We start from the raw sequence: 19,265 nt of genomic DNA, 5'->3' as shown, positions 1-19,265 counted from the left end.
AATATGATTCCATTATCCAGCTGTCCCATAGTGTATTTAACCATTTTCCTATTGATGGCATTTTGACTATTTTTAGAAATTTGCTCTTTTCAAACTACATTTAGGCTTGTGGTAGTTCTAGTATTAATAGACAAAAATCCATAGGTCCCTGGCATCTACCCAGAAGACCACAGTACAAATCTGGAGTGTTTCTAGTGGCTAAGAAGCATAACAGCTAAAAGGGGATGAAAGTAAAATACACAGAATCAAAGGCTTATGGTTATACCTCAATAGTGGGTAACTCAGTTAGTAGGCAGTGTCAGTTATCAAGCAAATACCAAGTAGCTAACACCTAAGCAAACTAGTGCTCTGAATACTCACCAGAATGAGTTCTGCACCAACTTAAAAAAATTGACTAACTTCACTTTGAGTACCCTCAGATCCTCATTCTAGTAACTTGCTTATCTGAGTCCTTATGCCAGCGCACACAAGAAAAGCAAATTTGGATGGAAGGCAAAAGGCTTTTATAAGTAGGCATGTTGATGTCAGTGAGAAAGTTGAGCTATTTAAAGAAAACTAAAAAACCAACCAAAACAATAATAAACAGGTGATATGGAGTCTGGGGCCATTTAGTGGTAGAGTCTTACATATTTCAACAGGCCCTGAGGACATCATTATGCACAGTATAAAATAACTGATGTTCAAAATCATGGCCCTGAATTATTAATTAAAGGTATAATTTCTCAGGATACTCGCTGTAAGACAGCTGTGTGGTATGGAATACACTTTAGAAAGACATGCTATTAAACCAGTTACAAGAAGATCCTTGATCATAGAAGACTTGGGGAAGGCCTTGAGCTAACCACCTCACTTGACAGAAAAACAAAAGCACAAAGATAACATGATTGATCCAAGGTCAGTTGGTTGTTGGAAATAATCAGAGCTATGATCCAGGAGAGGTGACTTTCCTGCCACCCTGTTTGTGGCTACCTCACGATTACAGAATTGTCAATGAGGAATTGCAGCCTTGACTTTTCATAACATTCTACAAACCAGAAACTAGCCATCAGGGAGTCTTTTCAGAGAGCTGAGGTTTTACCTTCAAGCAATCCTGTGATCAGAGATGTGAAAGTGAGTGGTCCAGCTAGAGAACAGAGAGCGATAAGGCATAGTTTTCCTTGGAGAAGTAGATGTTCTAAACCCAGGAGAAAGCAAGGCAGTGTTTATTGGCAAGGAAGAGGGCTGCACAAAAGGGAACTTATGTCCAACACATTTAGCATGGGAAAAACAAGGCGCACGCGTGCGCACGCGCGTGTGTGTGTGTGTGTCCTTGCTAGCATGTATTTCTGGTCACCAAAGTATTGTTGAGGATCATTCAACTTTGAGAATCTAGCCTGATTCTTTCTCTAAATACTCACCATTGCTAAATAAACTGAACAGGCGATGTATTTGAAGGAGAATTGCCCAAGGAGGAAGGAGATGTCCATTTAAGGCTCTGTATAACTCTAGACAAGGGTCTTGGGATTGTTACGGGTAAAGTGAGTGAACTGAATCTGAAGATCTCGACGTTTCTTCAGGGCTATGATTCATGTTTCTAGTTAGGTCTTAGCAAATAGAAGTGAGACAAATAGGGGAAATCCGAATACCTAATACCGTGTACTTTGCAATACAGACAAAGTTTCACATATTTGCAACAAAGACTTGTTGCAACAAAGGCTTTCGGAGCCTTATTTAAAAGAGAGAACTTCTTTTCCTAAGCCCTGTATTCTACTTGGTTGTTTTTTAATCCTCTCCCTCTCTTTTCATCTTCTTATCAAGATGACCTCTAGAAAATCAGAAAGGGCCTTAGAAGTCAAATAATGTTATTTGGACACTATTTAGGAAACAGGAACCCAGGAAGGATCAGTGACTTTCATGAGGTCAAGAGCTTGCTTGTAAAAATGTGGGATTGTTTTTGATTCCCAGTTCAGACTTCTGATAAAGCCATGCTGCCTTCCAACTCTGAAAAACTACTAGGAAATATAACCGTCCCCTAAAAATAACACACCACTTATATCCCAGGGAAGAGTCGTGTCTAAACCAGCAATGATCCTGTGTCAAAAGAAGACAGCTACCCGGGCCCAGGAGCAGCGAGTCAGCTGCTAGCCAAGCTAACGCCGCTGTTCTCTTCCCACGACTCTGTGAAGATTTATGGTGTACATGGGGAATCTTGGCCAAACTACCTCCAGGCAGTGTTGGACCAGATCCCTAAAGGAGTCCTTGCAGCTATGAAGTTTTTAACATGTTTATCTGCTGGGGACGAGACAGCTGTGAGTTCCTGAAGCTTCCCTGTACGGAATAAACACTTCACGCTTTGAGATAATCCACACATGAAAGATTTGAGCAAAACAGACTTAGCTATAATGTTTCACTTAAAAAAAAAAAAAGTTGACGTAGGTTGGAGATTGGTAAAGTCTTTGTAAATCCTGTGGGGAAAGATCACTGGATTTAGTGGAAAAGCACAGTCTATTCTTACACACAGCACTGGTTGGTATGACCTGCTGTTAGTTTTGCCTCTTTTTATTCTTTTAAATTAAAGCTGTTAATCAACTTCTGGACACTTTCTATCATTGTACCACTCCTTCCTTCGAGAACCGAGGCAGAGTCTCAATTCTGACATTCAATCAAAGGATTATCATTTTTGAACAGCCCAGCTTTCAGATTAGTAGTAAGCCAATTAAAAAAGAAAAAAAGAAAAAAAAAAAGAAAATCGGGAAAAAAAGGAGCTTTGCCCTCCTGATATCCCGGCCTGCAAGCGGCTCTCCTTTGAAACGGCAAGAAGGAACTGCTCTCAAAGACACTTTCTCATATGCTGCCAGCTGCGGAGGGGTTAGTTCTCAGGGGATGCTTGTCTGGGCTGACTAGGACTTGTTTCGGGGTGTGTCTCCATTCCTCCAAGAGGCCTGCCCTGGGCAAGACTGCATTCATTAGTAATTCAAAAAAATTTTAAACTCCCGAGCTGGCAGCCAGTGGGAGGTTTTCCTCCGCGGATGTGCCCCTCCCACGTGCTCCAGTCACAGGCACCACTGGGCTGGTGAGAGGCCCCGACGGATCAGTGCCAGGCCCAGACACAAGTCCTCCATTCTGACACGGAGTGCTGCCAAGCGGGGAAGAACCACATCCTTCCTCATCCGAAGGCCCCTTCTTAAATCGAGCAGTTGTTCCAAGGGGAAAGCACAGGGGGGAGGGAGGAGGCGACATCACTAGTTGGTGTTAATTATAACAAGGGGAAACCTTTATTCCCAATATGAAGTTTCTAAGTGAATTCACCACAGAAGCTCAAGGCCGGAAAGGCCCTCAAATATCATTTTGATTCAAACATTTTCCAAAATTCAAATATCCCTGTAACATCCTTGCCAAGTGGATGTGTAGTCCTTCTTTAAATATCTCCAATGATGGCGAAATCATTACCCAGTTAGTTTTCACATGGCCTGAACTGTAACAGTTCCGTCTCCTTACGTTGAGCTGGACTCCAATCCCCTGGAATTTGTACCTACTTGTCCTGGTTCAGGTCTCTGGCGCCATCTCAGAAGCCTTCTTTTCTCTTTCACAGACACCAAAGGGCATTCAACCCAGGGGTTCTGGTGTTTGAAAGCAGCATTGCCATATCTCCATAGACCCCACTTTCCAAAATGGGAGCCTAGGGCTTTGGCAAAGCACTTGTCCCCTTCCTTGCTTCTCTAAACCTCAAAAGTAAGAAAAGGATACTAAGACAATGAAAAGATCATTAAAACAGGAAGAACTGGTGTCAATTGATTAAGGAACTTCCTATGCTGTCTTGGCTTAAAAGGAAGTTGAAACAGGAGCTGAGGAAGCAATTTGCCTAGTGGGTTAGCTCACCCAAGCAGGGTTTCTAGGGAATGGTCAGACTGATCAGTGTACCAGTAACCGACCATCTGTCACAGATGCCCACATACCCGTGGGCAAACTGGATGGGGCCACGGGACAAAGGGCGCACCTCAGCACAGTGAAGCAGACAGCAAAGTTCAGCATGGGCTTCGGACTCACACAGCCAGGACTCAAATCCCCTGGAGCTATGTAAGCTTCCTAACCACATGGACTCTCCGTTGCCTTATTGGTGGATGGGTCAGTAAAGCATCTCACGGAATCAGGTATGAGGGTTATGTGGGATAATATTATAAAGAACTTGGCACACAGTAAATACTCAGATTTCTCAGCTATTATTTTTTATTATTATAAGCGGAAGTCCAGCCTTCAATTCTCCGGAACTTTTCCCTACATAGCATAGCAATGCAGGAAGCAGAAAACCCATATATCTGGCAGGGTGAAATGAGGTCAGCTCTCACGTGGGAGAACAAAAGCAGGAGAAGCAGCATGTTACAGTGGAAAGTACACTGTACCAGAAATTAGAAGACCAATTACAGAGTTTTGGCTAACTAAACAAGACACATCCCTCTCTGTTGTATTGGCAGAGCCAGGGGCTGAGACTTTTGATCCGAACTTTCTAGTATTCTCAGAGAACCATTACAAGTACTCTGTGTAAAGACAGCTAGGAAGCCTTGATTTCTATATACCTCCTCTTCCTCCCCTGAACCATGTCTCTATATCGGTAGCTGCAAAAATCCTACACAGCCCAAAGCCCACAGCCTGAAGTTGTCACCCCAATTTGATATGCCTTAAGGACCTCTCTAAGAGGACAAAACTCTTCAGGGGTGCAGTGAATAGAGGTTATAGGTTTTGTATTCACTTGCTGTTGGCCGTTTGCAATCTCAGCAGATAGAGCAGTAGGTGTGTGTATTTTAAATAAGTCAAGACAAATGAATGAGCCCTGGTGTGTTTCAACAAGTAGGAAGCCAGGAGATATGTTTTATAAACATTTGGGAGTATGTGCTTGGAAACGTTGATAGGAAAGACCTACAGAAGGACCTAATTCAAAGATGTGTGGATCTCCTGCGGGTGTTAAGGCACCCATTCAGGTATGCTTTGGTAAAGAAGTCCTTTTTCTTCATCCTGTGTTTGGTGTTCTGTGCTTTGGTGGGAAGAAGTAAAAATCCTGCAAGGGGTTAGGGAATTAGACAGCTGGAACTGTAACACTGGGGTTACAAAGAGCCTGTGCTCTGGGGGGAAAAAGACCTTAGAGGTAATGAAGTCCAAAAACTACGGGCAGATTTAGAACAGGGACACGGAAGATCCAGGAATGTGCCCCAGGAAGATTATCAGGCAGTGGTGCATAGTGTGAAATGGAGGGAAGAGCCATAGCGAGGTGTCCACTGAATCTATACGAGTGCAGTAAGTGCTCTTGAATCAAGGGCTAAGTGGTCACTTGGTGGTTATCACAATCTCTAGCTTCAGTTTTGCCACTTAGGCCAATTCAGACCAAACTGACCTTGCAGATTCGTTGTCAAATCAAACGAGATAAGGGACATGTAAGTGACTAGCAAATCGTTAAGCACTTGGACAAACAGAATGGAATACTCTTATTAATACTCGGTGAAGCCAAAAAGCATGATTTTACTAAATTAAATAAGTGATGTTTATTTTTATAGGTTCTTCCTCTCAAAATGATATTGACATGGTTGCATAAGCCAATTTCATTTTGGTCAATGTTCCAATTACACATACACTTTTTCTTGCTTTTCACATACTGGACTCAGAATCATCAGGGAATTTTAAGGAACAGTTATCAAGGTATGCCATAAGGATCTTACAGGAAACATATTAGCCATAGGTCAGATCACCTTGGCTTGCAATTGTACGCTAATATTTTTAATTCCTAGGATGGCCCTGAACAATCACTTATGATGATTCTGAGTCACTTTCCCAGGTGAAAATGGAAGAATGCAAATTTTCTTGCCTGGATTATTATATAGAAGCTCATTAATTGCACCCCTTATTCCTTTCCTAAGCTCCAATGCTATGACACCAAATATCAGATCTGTCTAATACACAGATCTGATAATGCCCCGCCTCCTTGCTCAAGAATATTCAGTGCTTCTCTTTGCCTTACAGGTTTAGGTGCAAATTTCTTAAGAGAGTATTTAAGGTCCTCAACAATATGGCTTTGGCTCAGCTTTTTTAAGTACGATCTTCAATGACCCTGGTGCTTGAATACCATCTTCCAGTCAAACTGGAAGCAAGTCATCAGTTTCCTTTCTTCACTTTATGTTTTCATCCTTTTCCCTGTATCTGGAGTATCACTCGTGGTTTTTAACTGTGTCAGTTTAGTTCAACCGGAACTATGTTTTCCAGAATCCCATTCTCTGTATGGTTCTTAGGGGTAACCACAGGGAATCGTACATGAAATTCGGATGGGAGAAGTGTAGCAGCATCCATTGCTTTTTGAGGGCCTGTCTAGGCCCCTGGGTACTACTTACTCCTCTCACATACATAATTGCTGATCTGGTGGCTGACCTCCTAAGAGGGGGCCGCAGCCATGCCCTTTATGCCTTCAGGGCCTCACAGATCTCTCCCTTCAACCTCTCCAAGTCTGAGGCCAGGCAGGTGTGGAGCTCTGAAGCTAAGCCCACCAGCTCCTTCTGCAGGCCACCCACATCATCGAGGTTAGGTACGGTGAGAGATAGTTAAGGGCTGCAGTTCGTCTTCATGGTTTCCAGGTTGCTTTCTTCCCCTTCACATCTGGCTTTTCTTCCTAACTGCCTGACTACCATAGGTAGAGGGAGTCTTCCACAGACTTCTTGACCACCTCCTCCTCAGGGTCCTGAGTTAGTGACTTTTTCTCATCTCCCATTTTCCCCTTTTGGGGCTTTAATGGTCCAGCTTTTCCCCTAACTATAGGTCCAATCCCTATGATAAATCCCATATTCCATGTCATCTACCCATTTCATTCATGCTCCTTGGCTGGACCCTAACTCATACACTGCTCTTCCCCTCTAGCCTATGTCCAAAACCTGTCCATCAATTCAAGACTCACTTCAGTCATCAGTTCCTTAGAAACCCCTTCCAGAGTGACAGAGGTGTCTCTTTTAAAATGCAAACATGTTTTTCCATATATCTTTTAAAGTTATGTTATCTACTCTTACACTCTCCCAACTATTATACAAGTTGATTGCAAACCCCTGTGAATATCTTATCTTTCAAAATGATCTATAAATTCTAATTCTTCAGGGCTTGTGTGACTATAGGTTAACCTCCCTATCTCACTAGCGTCTTGCCTACAAAAGGTTCTCAGCAAATGCTTATGGCTGAAAAGAGTAAATGAATTATCGATGCTACCAGTCCCTTTTTAATATCACAGGTAACGAAAATGCAGTGCTACTGTATATGGCATGGCCTCACTTGTATGGAGACTGTTCAAGTAGCCACGTTACCTTTCCATTCCCTTGCCTTAAAGAAGAGCCTGTCTAATACGAATCCAACTCGGTTTATTTTTATCATACACACAGTTCTAACAAAACTGATCAGTCCGCTCCCTAGTCTATAGTAAAGCGGAAACAGCTAATTATATGGGGAATGGAGAGAAAGCTGCTACAGCAAGACATGCTGAAAGCAAGAAAAAAATAGCAGACAATGAAAGAGAGAGAGGCCAGAAAATTTATGAAAATCAGATTACACAAATTTAAAAGTATATCGGTCTAGGGCCACTTAGTACACAGGTAAATGATCTCATCTCAATAAATTTTAAAGGAATTACAGTCCACTCCAATAAGCTGTCCTGAATCACCAAGATTAAGTAACACCACATATCTTAGAATAATCTCCTTCTGAAATTATTTTTAAAACAAAAATTTTGAAAGAAACTTACATACCGAATTCTCACCATTTTTTAAAAAATTCCATAGCCCCTCCCATTCTCGGGGGGGGGGAGTTGTTTGTTTGTTTGTTTTTAATTTTGTCACGCATTCATTCAGCAAATATATAGAGTGTCAGCTATGACTCGGGCACTGTCCTCATGTTTGTGTGTGTGTGTGTGTGTATGTGTGCTGTGTGTGTAGACCTTTCCTCCAAGGAAATCATCAAACTTGGGAGAGGTGGGACGATGAAAGTTACACCTTTTAAGTATCTCACAAAGAAAAAACAAAAAAGGTCATGGTAAAGTCAGCACCATATTGGTTTCTTACAAAGAAGCGAACAAATGCAATCAACAAAAGAGGACTGAGTTCATTGTTACTAGTTTCTTCCAGGGCAAAATAAACTGTCAACTAGAATGAAGCTTCTTGCCTTCCCCACACAACCTTTGCCTCATTTCTCTGCCAAACATCTCTTCACTGCAGGGAAGGTCCCCGGAGACTCCAATGGTGCTGCAACCCTGCACAGTTTGCTTTGGAAGAGAACTGGGGCAAAACAGAGGCAAGAAATATTTGGTTTTATCATCACAGCCTCCCCGATACACGTATGGAGGCAAATATAACACTCTAATTCCCCCCCCCCAAGGTTTAAAACTAAAATTTAAACTTTAGGTAAGGATACAATAGGATTGAATAAGATAATAAAAATAAAGCCTTCAGCACAGCTCTTGGCACACAAGAAGCCCTGGATCAGTATGAGTGATTATGAATTAGCAAGAGGTCTGAAACTTTCAGCACATTCTATAAATGAACCTCATTCAGTGATATCTAGGGTAAAATCTGAGTCTTCTTCTGTTTTCCCTTTGCCACCCAGAATGTTCTGGAGCCATCACTGGAATACAAAATAACTTTCCCAAAAGCCAGGTCTGGCTGGGGAGAAGAATGGGCAGGGTGAGAAGTACTGTCTGCAGGTATGTCAGATATCTGGAAGAGAAACAGACAGGGCAGTCCTACAGCATTGTTGCTCCCACATCGCTCCCCAGGACTGGCCCTTCTACCCGCAGGAGTTCTCTGCTGAGGTTAAGGGATCAGAATCAGTCCTGGAACAAAATTAGTATCACTTTTTTTTTTTAAAGATTTTATTTATTTATTTGACAGAGATAGAGACGGCCAGCGAGAGAGGGAACACAAGCAGGAGAGGAAGAAGCAGGCTCATAGCGGAGGAGCCTGATGTGGGGCTCGATCCCAGAACGCCGGGATCACGCCCTGAGCTGAAGGCAGACGCTTAACCGCTGTGCCACCCAGGCGCCCCCAAAATTAGTATCACTGATTATGTGATTAGATCTTTGGCTCTGAGTTTTAAGGGAAGTTAATAAAATAAGCACAACTGAAAAACTGCCTGAGTATGTAAGTATATGCATGTTTGAGGAGGTTATTTTAGTACAAAAAATAATAAAAATAGCTCAAATGGACTGAGCACTAATTATGTTCCAGGCACTGTGCTAAGCACTTTATATACACACTTAATCCTAACAACGCTTCTATTCTTGTGCCATGAGGACACAGGTTTAAAGATGTTAAGTAAATTTACCACATCCCAGAGGTAGTGAGTCGCACTACCTTACACAGATTGTCTCAGTCTAAAACCCATGTTTTTACCACTACTTGCTAATGAAATGATAAGACTTGAAAGAATAGGTCACGTATTCATTCACTGATTCAAGACATTTATTGAACTATTCCTTCATATGAGTCACCATGAAGTGGGGCAAATAGAGATGAATAAAATATTCAGGGTCACTTACAATCAGAAGGCAGAATGGTAAAGTGGTTACACTTGCCCCAAGTTCAAATACTGGCTCTACCACTAACTGACTGTGTGACTTTGAGCCTCACTTTTCTGTTCTACAAAGAGAAATAACAGGATAAAGTTATTCTTTGGTTTCAACAAGCGGATATTTGTAAAGCACTTGAAAGATGCCTGGCACATGTTATCAAGCTGTTTTTCGCTTGTATCAGTAAAGGCATATATGAGATTACATATGCATATCTCAATAAAGACTTCATGGCGCAGTTCTATTTCTTGAAGAGTTAGGCACCATTTAGCTTTGTAGAGCCAGAAAGAAGAAACTGATCTTACATGGAATTAAATTTGCCTTTCATATGCTTAGTCCTCAATACATCGGATTTCAGAAACTGGTACTGAAAATCTTATAAGGGAATAGCTCTGGGTCCAGTGTTTTGGGGGACTGATTACATAAAACACCTACACAAGAACTGTAAAATTTCCAGCTGAATTGAATTGAGCCACGGTGCATACATTTTCATCCATTACTTAGTACATGTGGAAACAAGAATGATATTTCAGAAAAAGCAAAGGAATCTGGTTTTGCCTATTTTGCCTATTTGTGTGTGTGTGTGTGTGTGTGTGTGTGTGTGTGTGTGTTTTGAGACATGCTAATGGGAAAGTCTATGAATGACACATCAGTGAAACTGAACTGTCTTTCTCCTCTGTTCATAGGACCTTATATGACATCAAAGCAGTTTAACTCTTCATCTTATACATAAATTCTTCTGTTTCCTTTCACTGTTTGAGGCTCCAAATACATCAAACCTGGTCACCACCCTACTTCAATCCTTTCGGTGACCTCCTGCTGCATTTTGCATAAAATCCCAACTCCTTCCCACAGTCTACAAGAAAGCCTGATGTGCAATGTCCACAAGAGCCAAACTGTGGAAGGAGCCGAGATGCCCTTCAACAGATGAATGCATAAAGAAGATGTGGTTCATACATGCAATGGAATATTACTCAGCCATCAGAAAGGATGAATACCCACCATTTACATTAACATAGATGGAACTGGAGGAGATTATGCAAAGTGAAATAAGTGAAGCGGAGAAAGACAACTATCGTATGGTTTCAGTTATTTGTGGAACATAAGGAATAGTAGGGAAGACATTAGGAGAAGGAAGGGAAAAATGAAGGGGGGGAACTTAAGGGGGGAGATGAACCACAAGAGACTATGGACTCCGGGAAACAAACTGAGGGTTTTAGAGGGGAGGAGGGTAGGGGGACGGGTTAGCCCAGTGATGGGTACTAAGGAGGGCACGTATTGCACGGAGCACTGGGTGTTATTTGCAAACAATGAAGCATGGAACACTACATCAAAAACTAAGGATATACTGTATGGTGACTAACATAACATAGTAATATATATATGTAAAAAAGAAAACCTGATGTGGCCCCAGTTTATCTTAGGACCTTATTCCCAGTCCTTTTTCCCCTCTCACCTGGTCCCTGCCATCTCAACCATGATCTCAGACCAGCCTGGCTCCTTCACAGGCTCTTCCCTTAATTCAAATGTCATCTTCTCAAGGCAATATGCATATATATGTGTATTAGCATAATATATGTGTGTGTACGTACGTGCATAAAACAAGTTTTTTTTTTTAATTTCAATATTACATATGTAATTTATTTTCTTGTCCAGTTCCATCCTTTCTTTCTACCTCTTGAGGACAAATAATTATACTACCACCTAGCTATCCATTTATTTATTCATCCTTTCCTCATGATTAAGCAGCTGCTATTGGCTAGGCCCTGTTCAGGGGATATAGCAGGGAGTGGGGTCTTTGGCCCTGTGGGTGTTACGTTCTAGTGGGGGCTGAACTAGACAATAAACAATGAACAGACTAAATATGTGGAAGCTGATAAAGGTGACAATTGCTATAGAAAAAGGAAAAGCAGAGTGGGTCAGTGAGATGAGCACGGGCATAGGTGGAGATGGGAAGCAGGAAGGGGGTAATTTTATATAAAGCAGCCGAATAGCCTTTGCTGAGAAGATATTGGAGCAAAAGCTTCCAAAGAGGTGAAGGAGTTAGCTTCTTGGTTATCTGAGAGACGGGCAGAGAGGAAACAGAATGCAAACCATACACAGCCTTACAAGGTATTTTAAAGACCGGCTCACACACTGAGCGAAATAACGTGTGGTTCCTTGTACCAGTCACTGTTCTGGAAACTTCATTTGTATTAACTGACTTAGTCATCACTAACGATCAAATGAATTACATATTGTGTTTACCTCGTTTCACATGAAGAACTTAAGTAACTTGCCCAGAATTATACAAATGGAGCCAGAATATGAATCTATGTAACAAGACTCCAGTCCCCTCCAATATACTGCCTCTTGGTCTAGAAAATTCTGATCCAGTGATTCTGAGGCTTCAGTGCAGAGGCCCTAACTACCTGCTTCCTTAACAAGCTGTCCAGACGATTCAGATGCAGATGGTCCACGCACCACAATTTTTCACCAGTCTAATTCCTCCTCCACATGAAAACTTTCCAGATATTTTAAGGTAAATATCACACTCACTTCCTATCCTTACCATCCCCATTGTTTGTCAAAATGGGAAAAATGTCCTTAGACCAGTGGAAGCATCTACTCAATACACACCCCCTCTCCATCTGTGTTTCATGTGAATTTCATCATCTGGCTGAGGCTTTGGGGTAAACAACAGTGCTGAATGAGAAGAGGAATGAATATTTATTGAGGGCCCTTTGGGTGCCAGGTAATAAGTGCTAGGGACTTAAAACATTTTATGACTTTAACCTTGGCAATGTACATAAGTATATAGATACAGGTAGATGTGTGTCTGTCTAGGTTAGAGCTAGAGTACGCTAATTACCATTTCTCAGATGAGGAAACTAAGTCTGCACAGGCTAAGCAAGCAGATATCTAGGATTCAATGACTTTAAAGCCAGCCAACTTTTCACTACCCACTCTAACCATTCAATCCCCAACCCCTGCCATTGTTTCATTCTGTAATTGGAAACCGAAGTCTAATCTTCCAGAAAAGTGCTATTTCGTGTGTATTTCCACTCTCCAGCATCCATCATTTCTGTAAGTGGAAAGAACTCCTATATTTATTCAATGAGAGCCAAGCCTCTTCCATGGGCACTAAATTAGCTCAAAAGAAGAAAGCAGAAAATATGCACTCATAATGCTAAAATTCAAATGAAAGCCAAATATTTTATCTCTTTATTTCTTTGTAGAAGATTATGGTGATTAATGGTGATACAGAGCTTGCTTTATATAAAAAGGCTCTCTTTTCATTTCCCAAACAATAAATGTCAGTGTGCATAACCCAGCCATCTATTTTCTCTTCCCACCCCCAAACCTAGATACCGAGGGGGAAAACAGTTTACAGGTCATAGGAATGTGGCAGAATCACATCCTGAAGGACATGGAAGGTGTCTTTACGGATCTAACTCCCAGTGCAGTGCTCAGTTGTGAGTCTCACTGAGGACAAGGAGCCTAAGTCTGGGACTTAGGACACCCCACATGCCATTCTGTATGGGTACCTCTGTGGAAAGAAAAAAGCAGTTCTTCTCTTAGCTTTTCATGATATCTCCCACGTCATTACTCTACAGGCACAAATTCATAGAACACCATACCTCAGAGAGCACCTTGTCCAAATTTCTCATTTTAGAAGTGAGAAAAAGGACTCTGAGAAGGAAAAGCAATTAACCAGTAGTGGGGCTTTTGGACTGAATCATTAAGGGGGAAAAAACACTTAACTTGGAGTTAGAAAGCTGGGACCCAAGTCCCAGCTCCACTATTTGCTAGCTGTGTAGTCTCAGCAATATTTAGCCTCTCAGACTCAGGATATAAATGTTAGCAACACGTGCCTTAATTACCTCCGATTATTTAAAAAAAAATGTGTGTGCGTATGTATATAATAACAGTCATTTTGAGTGGTTAAAGTACTACATAAACTAAAACTTATTATTTGAACCTAAGTCTTGCACTTCCTATTCCAATATCAGTCTGGGCATGCAATTGAATATCATTGCAGCTGTTAATCATAATAAAGGTTAAAATTCCCAGGCACCAGACCCTTATCAAATGTTATGGCATGTGACTGACACCTATCAAAAGCCTGATGAAATGGGTTTCACTATCCCCTTCACAGATGATGAAAATAAAACAGAGGGCACCTGGGTGGCTTAGTTAAGCATCTGCCTTCGGCTCAGGTCATGATCCCAGGGTCCTGGGATCAAGCCCCATGTGTCTAGGCTCCCTGTTCAGCGGGGAGCTGACTTTCCCCCTCCCCACTGCTGGTGCTCTCTCTCTCTTATTATCTCTCTCTCTCTCAAATAAATAAATAAAATCTTTTTTTAAAAAAAAAGAAAGGAAAGGAAAGGAAAAGAAAGGGAAAAAAAGAAAAGAAAAGAAAAAGAAAGCAGAGACGGACAACTTGTGAAAAGTCACATGCAGGGAAGTTGGTCTCATGCTAAAGCTCACGAATGTTATATAGCCACAGTTGTAGGTTACCATAGCATCTAACCATAACTGGCTTAAGGAACTGTTATCTATGAAAAGAACACTTTCAGATATCAGAGTTTATAAAATGACTGGTTCTCTTTTCTGTTGCCTTTAGCATTGATTGGCAAACAAAGAAGCCAGTGTAATCATAAGGACTTATGTGCCAGACAGGTAGAAACCACACGCTTCTCCTGGGTAGAAGCTAGATATAAAAGGTCACCTGTCTTTATTCCAATTATATCAAATAATAGATGGATGGACGCTCATTCTTCATTGCTTTTAGCAACCTTGAGATCGAAGTTCATTGCAGCTTCCCACCTCCCTGGAAACTTCCTACTTTCTTTCAGGTAATTAATTTATGACACTTGACACTGGCCTTGCTGTCAATATATGCAAGCAAGCCCTTCCTTCCCTGTGTTTGCTGCAAAACACCCTTTTTTATTAGGATAAAAATGTCTTTTTTTCCATCATTGAGCCAGTGATGTCCAACCTTCTTAGAGTCTGTGACTCGTTAGCATTTTTCTGATTTTGTAAATATAACATCAGAGGAAATGAAAGTTACCTTCCAAGTCTGTAGAGACAGCCTTTGAGATAATTAATAATATAAAAAAGTGTGAGACAACGAGAAAGCCAACACTGGGCCAACCTGACACAGTATGAAGTCATCGTTCCCTTCACTCTGCACTTTTTACATATAAGTGCTTCAGCTGCTTAGGCGCTAATCAGGGACTTGGACAAGAACACAACAGGACAAATTACTGGCCCAGAGTGAAAACAAACAAGTAAGTTTTGAAAATCACAGTAGAGATAGAAAGATGATGGTATAAGCATGGGCAGGCTCAGGAAAGGATTCCAGCAGCAGGCGTAGGAAGGGAGAGGAGGAGAGGACATGGCTGCTGCGGCAGTATGGTGTGAGGACACAGAGAGGGGACATTCCTGAATCTAGCTCTACAAGTCTTCCAGTTTGATGGTGTGGTGTCTAGCAAACACGGCATAGTAGACCAGATGCCTTTTGCACTCAGGCACACGCCAGTTCTAGTTCTTACTAATTGACTAACCTTGAGTAAGTCTGTAAGTCTCCCTGAGCCTTCGTTCTTTCATCTGTAAAAGGCAGACAATAATATATATCTGAGAGTTATTTTTATGCTTAAGTGAAATGACAGAAGTGCACGCACCAATGAATGCTGATTTCCTTTGCCCTCCTCTGTTTGCCCGGAAAATAGATCTCTTGGTATAAAACATAAGGGTATTTTCTCTTTATTCCCCTTTCTCCTTCTAGCCTCAACTTTTACAAAGAGATATGGGGACAGGATTTCAGAGTTGAAGAGAATCTTAAAGAAAAATAACAATGTATTGTAGCAGAAGAACCTCCCATTTGAGGCCCAGAGCTAGAGACTTCTCAGTCACAGACAAGATAAAACCAGGCTCAGAATGGCAGGATGAGGATGGGTGGGCCATCATCAGTCCTAGCCCAGGCCCTCAGTTCTAGTCCAGAGGCCATGCAATCTCAGGTCTTTCTCGCCTACTTAACCTCTCTGAGCCTCAGTTGTCTCCAAAAATACACAGAGTCACTGCAAGGATTAAATGAGGTGATACTTGTAAAGCACTCCCTACAATCCACAATGGAGTTCAGTAGAGAATAGCTATTAAATTTTGATTTTCACAATTTAACAGACTAATAAATTGAAAGAACTAGTAGCAGAAGAAAGAATTCACGTTTATCAAACGCCTCCCATGAATAAGGTGCTGGGATAGGGACTCCGGTTTCCGGGCAGGCATGAGCGGTCTTGTTTCCTGGCTGAGGAGACAGGAGGCTGACTGCTGTACACTGACTTGCCTCAGGCCCCTGTCGGCTTCTACAACTCCACACTGCCCCAGGTGCCAGAGCTGGGCAGAATCAAGTCAGGCTACCAGGAGGTCTTCCCATCAGTGCCACGACCCCCTCAGTGCATTCTCACTTTCTAAAACAGAAAAAAAGAAAAAAGAAAAAAGAAAAAAGAAAAAAATCCAAACCTGAGCCAATGAGTAGCTAACCTGAATTAATCTTCCAAAATATCAGATGCCAAATGTTCTGTAACTTTTGCATCCTTTGGGGTTTTTATTTCTCCCACAGAACAATTTCCAAAATGGGCAAAGAGCACAGTAGGTGGCTCTCTTTAATATTTCACGGGCAAGGCGACAGTGACTCACCAGATCCTACATCTGTGTCACCAGCAGAAGCCCTGACAAAGTTGAGCAACAAATGAAACTGTGTGTGTGCTGGAGATAACCTTTATTATTTTTTTTTCCTCTTCTGCCTCCTCCTCTGATTTCCTCCAGCCACATTCTGCTTTTCTAACAGTGCCAGGTAAGAGGACGCTCACTGGATACCTTTTGGCAAAAGCAAACATATGCTTCCAAATGCCAAAACCAAGAAGCAAAACGTTTCTCCTAGAACTACATTTGCAAGCCTGTCTGCTTGCTGCAAAGCAGAGAAACCTGATGGCCTGTGGGGAGTCTCAACGGATAAATGGCCCCATTGCCTGGGCCAGAAACAGATCTGTTCGTTTTCCTACATAAGCCTGCAGCCATCAGTTTCCACAGGGAGCATTGAGGCTCCAGACCAGTGATCAGCACCGCCAGCAAGCAGCGAGTGGTCTTTTCTGCAAATGCTGCCTCTGCCTACTGCTCTCCATTCCATCCTGTACCCACAGCGGTAGTGAAAGAAGTGAAGAACACTATGGTCGCTCATGACACTTGTTCCTCCATCTTCTTACTACCCTATGATTTAGCACAAGGGTGAAAGACAGAAGAAACCACTCACAACAGGAAGAAATACGTAATATAAGTCTGAACTTTATGTCTTCACAGTCCTCCTCCTCTTAGGAATGGAAGGTGCATTACAAAGAACACAGGAAAGTAGGAAGGTTGCCTTAGAGACCAGGGCTTTTGAACTTCCTCTCCCCAGAGCTGCATGTTTCCAGATTGTTCCCTCAGCAAGAAAATTTCCTCTTTGGGACAGAAAGGATACCCTGCAATCACCAGCCCAATAAAGTCAACTTAACTGAGGTAAATTGTTAAAGAACTCACTGGAGAGGTGACAGGGTGTGACGGGGCAAAGCCCTTAACTACAAGTTACAAGGTGTGAACTGTACTTCCAGGGCCGAAACATAATAACCATGTGACTCTTAGCAACCTCTCCTTTCTCTGAGTCTCACTCAGTCTCTTTCTCCATAAATTGAGACCAGCTAAGAAGAGGTATCATTTAATGAGCACCTACTCACTACATATACTTTACATTATTCCACTGAATTTAATCCTCACGCAAACCCTTGGGGTAAGCGTTTTCTTTTCCATTTTAGAATTGGATAAAACAAAAGCTCTAAATGGTGAAATAAATCGCTCAGTATGACCTAGCTGCAGAGGAATTAGGGCTGAAATTTGAATTTGACCACAAAACCTAAGCTCCTTCCACCACTAATATGCCTGCCATGTCCTTCTCTCAGGGTTATCACAAGTAGCAAAAAAGATAATATACATGGAATATGTTTTGGAAATTTTGAAGTTTCTATATTATGTATGTATGAATTTTGTAACAAATAATCCGGATAAGGAGGAAAGGTGTAACTGGGTATTCTTTCTTTAAAGAACCAGAACCAAAAAAAATTACCTTCCAATCTCCCTTCCATCCCCTTGTTCTGACCTTATTGTTAACATTTTCTTTTTGCCCACAAGTCCCCTATTTCTCAGGCACACGTTCAGATGTATCCTGGCCAGCTCACCACAATGCATGCACACGGAACAGGCTGACCGAAGCAAGTGATCCCCTCCCCTGCAAACACTGGGTGCGGGAGGTACCTACAGAGGCACCACGAAGTTCTTCCCTTCCCTCAAGATGTATCACATCCCCCCCCCCCATGCACTCATCAATTCCCCACGCAAATGGGAGGGACTGGGAAGCAGGCAGCCAACTATAAATGCTGAACACTCAATTCGGGGACTTACGGCATAGGCAGGAGACAGTAGTAAATAACTGCATGAAGTCAATCAGAATAAAATCAATTTTCATGAGCCTGGTGGGGACATATGCGGGGAGCTATTTCATTTAAAAATAACAATAATTAAGGAAGAGTAGAGTAGACATGTGTAGCATTTGTGTTTAAATGAGGTAAGTCTGTGTCCGGAGGGACTGAATTTAGCAACATCACGGCATAATCCCAAAGAAATACATGAGAATTGTGTTGCTGTTTTCCTCTACTAAAGAAAACATAAATTGCTTGTCTGACCTAAGACAGCAGGAATACAAGGTTTAGCACAGTCTGTAACATAGAAGGAACTTCCAAATTCTGTTGTCTTCCTACTTTTCATCAAATTCAAGACCCTCTTTGCCAATAAAGGATGCCTCAGACCAGAGCTTCATAGACCTAAAACCTAGGGGGCTTGGCATCACTGAGAAACATTCGTTTTATATTCCAACTCAAGCATCCATGATCAAAGTCACATGCAGAAAGCACTCAGAAAACACTTCCTATAAAAGATGTTCAAACTCCAAACAAGAAAACTCCACAGCATTCCAGATTTAAAAAAAAAAAAAAAGGTCACTTTAAGGTAGTATGAAATCACCTTTCTGAAAATCCACTGTGTATAACAATATTTACAACAGTGGCCATCAATCTCCAATTCACCGGATGCCAGGCCAGGCACTGCACTAACACACTATACTGTTTGAATTATCCCATCTCATCCTCCCAACTACCCTCAGGGCTCATTGTGATCTTTAGAATCTCCATGTTGCGCCCGGGAGGGAAACTGAGTACCAGAAAGATTGGATAACTTGCCCGACCAAGTTCACACAGTTAATACTCGGCAGAGCTGGAATCAAAACCAGGTAAATCCTCTTTCTCAGCCGGTGGCTAACCCAGATCGGTGAACAGAGCCGCAAAAGCGCTTCCAGAGGCGCGGTGGATCTCAATTTCCCCACCGGAGGTGGAGGGAAGACAGACTGGGTACTGGTTCTTAAAGGAAACGGCAGAAGTTTGCTTTTCTGTTGGTGATTTTTCTCTTCAACTCAGCTTCCTCGTTCCCTGCCAGCACTCAGAAGTGCCAGGGGCCATGGCTCCGTGAAGCCAGCTATTTCTGACCCAGGGGCATCCCATCCCCTCCAGGACCACCAGCCTCCTCCCCGCGCTGGGAGACAGATGTGAGTACCAACCCAAGTCAGCGGCGCCCCGACGTC

At 42.2% G+C, this 19,265-nt stretch overlaps 1 protein-coding gene across 2 annotated transcripts in view; it reads right to left on the bottom strand.

Moving 5' to 3' along the window:
- IL1RAP (interleukin 1 receptor accessory protein) overlaps positions 1–19,265 on the bottom strand; it is a 120,635-nt gene that overhangs the window by 100,615 nt on the left and 755 nt on the right. The window lies entirely within an intron of this gene.

Source organism: Ursus arctos, unplaced genomic scaffold (assembly GCF_023065955.2).
Source record: "Ursus arctos isolate Adak ecotype North America unplaced genomic scaffold, UrsArc2.0 scaffold_4, whole genome shotgun sequence".
In the NCBI taxonomy this organism is placed as follows: Eukaryota; Metazoa; Chordata; class Mammalia; order Carnivora; family Ursidae; genus Ursus; species Ursus arctos.
The sequence above is the reverse complement of the archived record's forward strand: the minus strand, read 5'-3'. Positions and strand labels throughout refer to the sequence as shown.